Raw genomic sequence first — 7,288 nt, forward strand, 5'->3', positions numbered from 1 at the left:
ATTTTTAATTGGATTATTAGGGTTTTTTTTTTTATCATTGAGTTGTATATTTTGGATATTAACACCTAATTGGATATATGATTTGCACATATCTTTTTCCCATTCAATAGGTTGCCTCTTTGTTTTGTCAATGGTTTCCTTCTCTGCACAAAAACTTTTTATTTTTTTTTAATGTTTACTTATTTATTTGAGAAAGAGTGAGAGAGCATAAGTGGGGGAGTGGCAGAGAGAGACACAGAATGTGAAGCAGGCTTCAGGCTCTGAGCTGTCACCACAGAGCCTGATGCAGGGCCCAAACCCATTAATCACGAGATCATGACCTAAGCTGAAGTCGGGAGCTTAAACAACTGAACCACCCCAGGCACCCCTAAAGCTTTTTATTTTGATTTAGTTCTAATAGTTTATATTTGCTTTTGTTTCCCTTGCCTGAGAAGACATATCAGAAAAATGTTGCTAAGGCTGATGTCCAAGAGATTGCTCTTTATGTTTTCTTTTAAGAGTTTTATGGTTTCAGGTATTACATTTTGGTCTTTAATTCATTTTGAGTTTATTTTTGTGCATGGTGTAAGAAAGTGATCCAGTTTCAGCACACAACAAAACCTTCTAAGAACCATCTTTAACACCTCTGTCACCTCAGCACCACCCCATGTCAGAAGCCACCCAACTTTCTGTTCAGTCAAGTGAGATATAAAATCATTTTCTTTTTCCCATTTGAAGTTTCCATTACTCAGCACTTCACATTTCAACTCAAGTGTGAAATTAGTAATGATCATTATCCATATTAATCATGATGCTGTTATTTATAGAGTACACTCACATGCATTTCAAATTATCTTAACACCTCACTTAAGATAGGTGGAGTTGATACTATTATCCCATTTTATAGATGCTCAAAGAATTGAGGTACCTTTTCCCAGCATTTTACTGGGAAGGAAAAACCTAACTCATGCACAGGTCTTTCTCTTAGACTTGTAAGGAAAGTCATTCAGAGCAGAACAAGGTCTTCTAAAGTCTTACCTCTTAGTAATGTGATCCATGGACCAACAGTATCAGCATCACCTGGGAATTTATCAGAAATGCAGAATCTCGGGCTCCATCTCATCTAGTGGGATCAGAAACTGCATTTTAACTAGAATCCCCCAAGTGATCTGTATTCATGTTGAAGTTCAAGAGGCATCATTCTAGGAAAACTAACTGGATTAAAAATCATTTGATAACCCTCAGATTTCCTGAAGTGCTAAACTAGTGACTAATACATTGTATAATACCACCTAATAAATAATTATTTTTTCATAAGTAATCTGTGAATGGATAAGTGAATGAATAAATACCACAGTGAATTTTATAGTGTCTTCATGTTTTCTTGCAAAAGTTCCAATAAAGCATCAGGATGAACATTCATTTTCTTGCTATCAATCCTCTAGTCATCTTAAATCCTCCAAGATGGTTCTTCATTAGAGAATTTGAAAACACAAAGTTTCGTTTCCACAGTATGCGTATAGAATACTTTATTTCTTTATAAAAACCGTGTGTAAGATCAACTACTTTTTTATAGTCACTGCCAAGGCTTGACAGCCAGAGGCTGAAGGAACTCTGGAATGCAATAATCATTTATTTAGCAAATATTTTTTGCCCCTCTACTCATGTGAGGCACAGATGAGGCCCAGAGAAGACTTGGAGAATTTTAGCTCTTTCCTTTATAGCACTGTGTGCTATTTCAAAGATGAAACAGTATTTCCCTTAAGAAACTGACATTCTACCGTGAGTTCGAGCCCCGCGTCGGGCTCTGGGCTGATGGCTCAGAGCCTGGAGCCTGTTTCCGATTCTGTGTCTCCCTCTCTCTCTGCCCCTCCCCTGTTCATGCTCTGTCTCTCTCTGTCCCAAAAATAAAAAACGTTGAAAAAAAAAAAAATTTAAAAAAAAAAAAAGAAACTGACATTCTAAAATTTGTATAGTTATGATATAGGTAGAATGTGATAAATTCCACCAGAAAGGAAAAGATCAAGCACCCTGGTCATTTAAAGACAGGGAAGTTCCCCGTGCTCTGTGGTCAGGAGTAGGGAAGGGAGGTAGGTAGGTTTCAACAGGAAATGTGCCCTTGTGCAGTAGCACTGCAAGCTGAGATGGCATTTAGGTGAGGCCCCAGGCCTAGAAGAACAGTAGCTGGGTCTAATTATCAAGAAGGAGGCTCAATGACTAGAGTATGTGTGTGTTTGGGGGCAGGGAACATCAGAGAGCTCTCTTTATAAACAAGCTCTCTTTATAACAACTAAAGCTCCAGTCTGGACTCCAGATCCTAGGTCTGGAAGTGTGATTTACTTTTGCAAAGCCTCCCTCTACCACTGCATAGCTGCTACTCTAAGTCCTGCATTGGTGAGGATTGGCTTGGGTACTGGAATTATCTGGGGAGAGCCATATGCTGATGCAGGGAGATGCTGGAGAAAGGAAAAACAAGAGGAAGGGCAAGGAGAGTTGGGCAGAGGAGAATTAGGTATATTACATACTTCATCAATGTGCACTTTCTAGAATGTAAATTCTGTAAATCCTCTACCCTACAGTATTCTCTAGAAAGCTGACATTTGCCCAAGTCCTAATAGAGCTTCATACACACAGAGGGTGTTCAAAAACGTTATCAGGTGATAACGTCTAGCAGTGTCAAGCAATTGGCTCTCCTTTGCATTCTCGCTGCTCAGAGAATGAAAATATATGTGCAGCCAGCCTAAAGGGACTTTCCTTTTGTGTTATAGACCAGCATTTAAGCTTAGCTGCAGGATTCTCAGACTAGATAGTCTTCATTGTCCTGGAAGCTGGGACACATGTGGAAAAGATAAGTAGGAAAATCTGTACTAATTCCTGTGAGTTTCCCACGTATTTTATTTTTAATTTGTTCCTTTGGGTGTAGAGTTTGTGCTTTTTTGTTTTATTTTTAAGAAGCAGACTGTGTGAGTTCTTGTTTCATATCTTTCTCACACATACTAGAAAAATAATAGATTCTGGGTACTATGTTTGTGTGTATTATTTTGGGTTTTTCTGCTAGGTTCACCTGTCACTATTTCTATCCAAATGACTTTTATAACACTCAGGAAGTACCAGAAGGATATACCTAATAATTTCCCTGCCTTCCTTTACCCTTCCACCCAATTCCATGCTGGGAAGCCTCTTTTATATCAGAAAACCATATATATATCACCAAAGAAATCAGCACTAACAGGAGCATCCTTAAATTAGTTCTTCTGAGGTTTGATTTCTTGAAAGAGAAAATTGAAAAGTTAACACTAAAGACTTCAAGTGACTGAGGTTTCTGGAGGCCACAGGAACAAATTTAATTATACTGTCCTGTCCCTCCTAACCAAGACCTGTGCCCTATTTGGCACTGGTTATTTTCCTGAACCACTTCATCTGAGCACTCATATTTTGGTGATATCAGGATCCACAGAGATGAGCAGTGGAATTTCACCTAGATTATGTTTGGCCCTCCACCTACTTAAATGGGAAGTTATTGTGTTCACCTGAAATAAACATAAACATAAACATAGAACAGCTCTAAAATAGGCATGCTAAGCCATGGGACTTACTCATTTCTCATTCAAATCAAAGACATTCTTATGCCCCCTATCCAGACTAAAAATGATTCTGAATATTTAAACCGTGTGTTTAAAATCCATTCTAATGGCATGACACATCCTGTTGTAAAACCAAGATACTCCAGAAGAATCCTTAAAATCTCTCAACATTCAGCATAATCCTAACTGCCATCAGTTCTGTGACCACTGCTCTTCACAAAGTCAATATTTGAGCCATTTTACTCTAAATTGACTAAGTTTCAGCAAAGGATGGAAAATAAAGAATCACTGTCACTCATATTAGTTTTCATTTACATATCATATTGTCTACAAATTATTATCTGTAGCATGGGAGGACATAGAGACAATATGTACCCACATAGCTTCCATCTCTGATTTAGTTCTTTCTATCAAGGAGAGGAGAACAACTAGACATTTCTGTGCTGATTTGCTTAACACTTCCTCTTAGGGGACTTAGAACCTTCCTGATAACATTTACAGTTTTCTAGAAGAGACTGTACTTAATCTGTATTTGTTTTATGAAAATATCCATTGGTTTTATTGCACAGTCACCCAGTTGTGTGTTAATTCAACGGCTCAATAGTAAAGCTAAAATATAGCTATGACAACTTTAAAACTAATAATGCCACAAAAAATTAATTTGTATCTCATGTAAAAAATAAGAACAATTAATGACAATTAAACTGTCATTTGTTCCTATAATTCTCTTAAGTACATTAAACAAAGACATCTGGTACATTAAGAAAATTGAAGGGTGCCTGAGTGGCTCAGTCAGTTAAGCGTCAGACTTCAGTTCAGGTCATGATGTTCACAGTTCATGAGTTCTAGTACTACGTCGGGCTCTGTGCGAACGCCTCACAGCCTGGAGCCTGCTTCGGATTCTGTGTCTCCCTCTCTCTCTCAGCCCCTTCCCTGATCTCTCTCTCTCTCTCAGAAATAAGTAAACATTAAAAAAAATTAAAAAAAGAAGAAGAAAAGAAAATTGAGACTTAGGTGTTTGGCTTTCAGAGAAATGGAAATTGTCCTGACCTTAATATGAAGATGCTTTTGATTTTGTCACATATGTGAAATTTCTGTGACTCCTGATTTATTTCTTGGCTGTTTTGTGGTACAAAAATACAGTTTAAAATAAGTAAAGAAATAAAATAAAATTGTGTTCATCCATAGTACTCATAGAAATCTGTATCCAAAACTCCATTAACAGTAACATACCTTCAGTTCAAGTAACACCCATCTAGATGGAGAGATGAACAGATCTGAATTATACATAAACTGATACTTAAGCCTCACCACACAGATAATTAATCTCAAGTAGTACAAGAACTTTCATGTTTCTTTCCTTGATTTTGCCGCAGGTATTAACCACCCAAAAAGTAACAGGACTGTCTTTAAACATCTCTGGCAAACAGCTGGGTAGCGTTTCACATGACATAACAAGAACTTCACTAAAATGACTCCTAAAAAATTAAAAGCTAGTTTGGATCACTGTTATCTTTGGGTGCTTGGGGCCATTTGGAGTGGGAAGAATTCTGCAGTTAATTAGAAATGCACACAATGAGGAAGTGAAGTCTGACAAGGTTTCCTTTCAATGGTTAGTCTAGTTCTAAAGAGTATATGTTGCAGTTCACAAAAAAAGTTGATGCCCCTAGTTTGAGTTTGACTTATCTTAGCCTCAATATCTAAGAGCATTCTAATTGTCCCTGAGATCAGACACAACTCAGTAGAAACAAGATTTTCTCAACCTGTCTTTAAAATAGCACAAGTAGCAAGGGAAACAAAAGGTAAAATAAACTATTGGAACTACATCAAAATAAAAAGCTTCTGCACAGCAAAGGAGACAATCAACAAAATTAAAAGGCAACTATGGAATGGGAAAAGATATTTAAAAATGACATATCTAATAAAGGACCAGTATCCAAAATTTATAAAGAACATATACAACTCAACACCCAAAAACCAAATAATCCAATTAAAAAATGGGCAGAAGACATGAACAGACATTTCTCGAAAGAAGATACACAGATGGCCGATAGACACATGAAAAGGTGCTCATCATTAGTTATCATCAGGGAAATGCAAATCAGAACTACAATGGGATATCACCTCACACATGTTAGAATGGCTAAAATCAACAACACAAGAAACAACGGGTGTTATAGAGAAAAAAGGGACCCTTATGCACTGTTGGTGGGAATGCAAACTGGTGCTTGCCACGGTAGAAAACAGTATGGACGTTTCTCAAAAAATTAAAAATAAAACTACCTTTTGATCCAGCAATAGCACTACTGGGTATTTACCCAAACAATACAAAAACACTAATTAAAGAGATATATGCACCCCTGTGTTTACAGCAGCATTATTTACAATAGCCAAGATTTACAAGAGCCAGTGGACAGCCAAGTGAAATGGAATATTATTCAGCCATAAAAAAGAATGAAATCTTGCCATTTGCAATGACATGGATGGATATAGAAAGTATAATTAATGCTAAGTGAAATAAGTAAGATAGAGAAAGACAAATACCATATGATTTCACTCATATGTGGAATTTAAGAAACAAAACAAGCAAAGGGGAAAAAATGAGAGAGTCAAAGCAAGAAACAGGTTCTTAATTATAGAGAATGATCTGATGGTTACCAGAAAGGAGGTGGGTAGGGGGATGGGTTACATAGGTGATGGGGATCACTTGTTGTGATGGGTACAAGGTGATGTATGGGACTGTTACTATATTGTACACCTGAAACTAGTATAATGCTGTTTGGTAACTGGAGTTTAAAAAAACTTAAAGTAAGGGGCACCTGGCATGCTCAGTCAGAAGAGCATGTGACTCTTGATCTCAGGGTTCTAATATGAGCCCCACACTGAGTGGAGAGATTGCTTAAATAAACTTAAAAAAACTCTAAAGTAAAAAAAATAATTACATAGTGCTCACTTCGGCAGCACATATACTAAAATTGGAAGGATACAGAGAAGACTAGCACGGCCCCTGTGCCAGGATGACACGTGAATTTGTGAAGCATTCCACATTTTTTTTAATTTTTTTTTCAACGTTTATTTATTTTTGGGACAGAGAGAGACAGAGCATGAACGGGGGAGGGGCAGAGACAGAGGGAGACACAGAATCGGAAACAGGCTCCAGGCTCTGAGGCATCAGCCCAGAGCCTGACGCGGGGCTCGAACTCCCGGACCGCGAAATCGTGACCTGGCTGAAGTCGGACGCTTAACCGACTGCACCACCCACGCGCCCCGAAGCATTCCACATTTTTATAGAAAGAAAGGAAAGAAAGAAAGAAAGAAAGAAAGAAAGAAAGAAAGAAAGAAAGAAAGAAGGAAAGAGAAAGAAAGAAAGAAAGAAAGAAAGAAAGAAAGAAAGAAAGATAAAGAAAGAAAGAAAGGAAGAAAGAAAAGAAAGAAAAAAAGGGAGAGAGAGAGAGAGGAAGGGAGGGAGGAAGAAAGAAAAATAAAACAAAATAACACAAGTATATCATAATCCTAATTTCCGTCCTGAATATGCGAGACTAATTAATAGAGGAGACTATTGAAGCATTAATAATAACTGATTGGCATTTTTAATGGTCCCCAAATAAAGTATCTTGTAATAACAGCATATTCTCATATTATTTTTCCTTTGTGAGTACCCTTAGCTGGCAGATGATTTTCAGGGATTCCGCGCAGTAAAAAGATAGTAATTAGCTTAATCAATT

General features: G+C 37.3%; 1 non-coding gene across 1 annotated transcript; it reads left to right on the forward strand.

Annotated features, from left to right (window-relative positions):
* The first annotated feature begins 6,508 nt into the window (after nucleotides 1–6,508).
* LOC125161447 (U6 spliceosomal RNA) lies at nucleotides 6,509–6,615 on the forward strand. Its single transcript, XR_007150634.1, has one exon. It is a non-coding gene; the product is annotated as a U6 spliceosomal RNA (small nuclear RNA).
* Nucleotides 6,616–7,288: the final 673 nt, after the last annotated feature.

Source organism: Prionailurus viverrinus, chromosome A2, assembly GCF_022837055.1.
Source record: "Prionailurus viverrinus isolate Anna chromosome A2, UM_Priviv_1.0, whole genome shotgun sequence".
Taxonomy (NCBI): domain Eukaryota; kingdom Metazoa; phylum Chordata; class Mammalia; order Carnivora; family Felidae; genus Prionailurus; species Prionailurus viverrinus.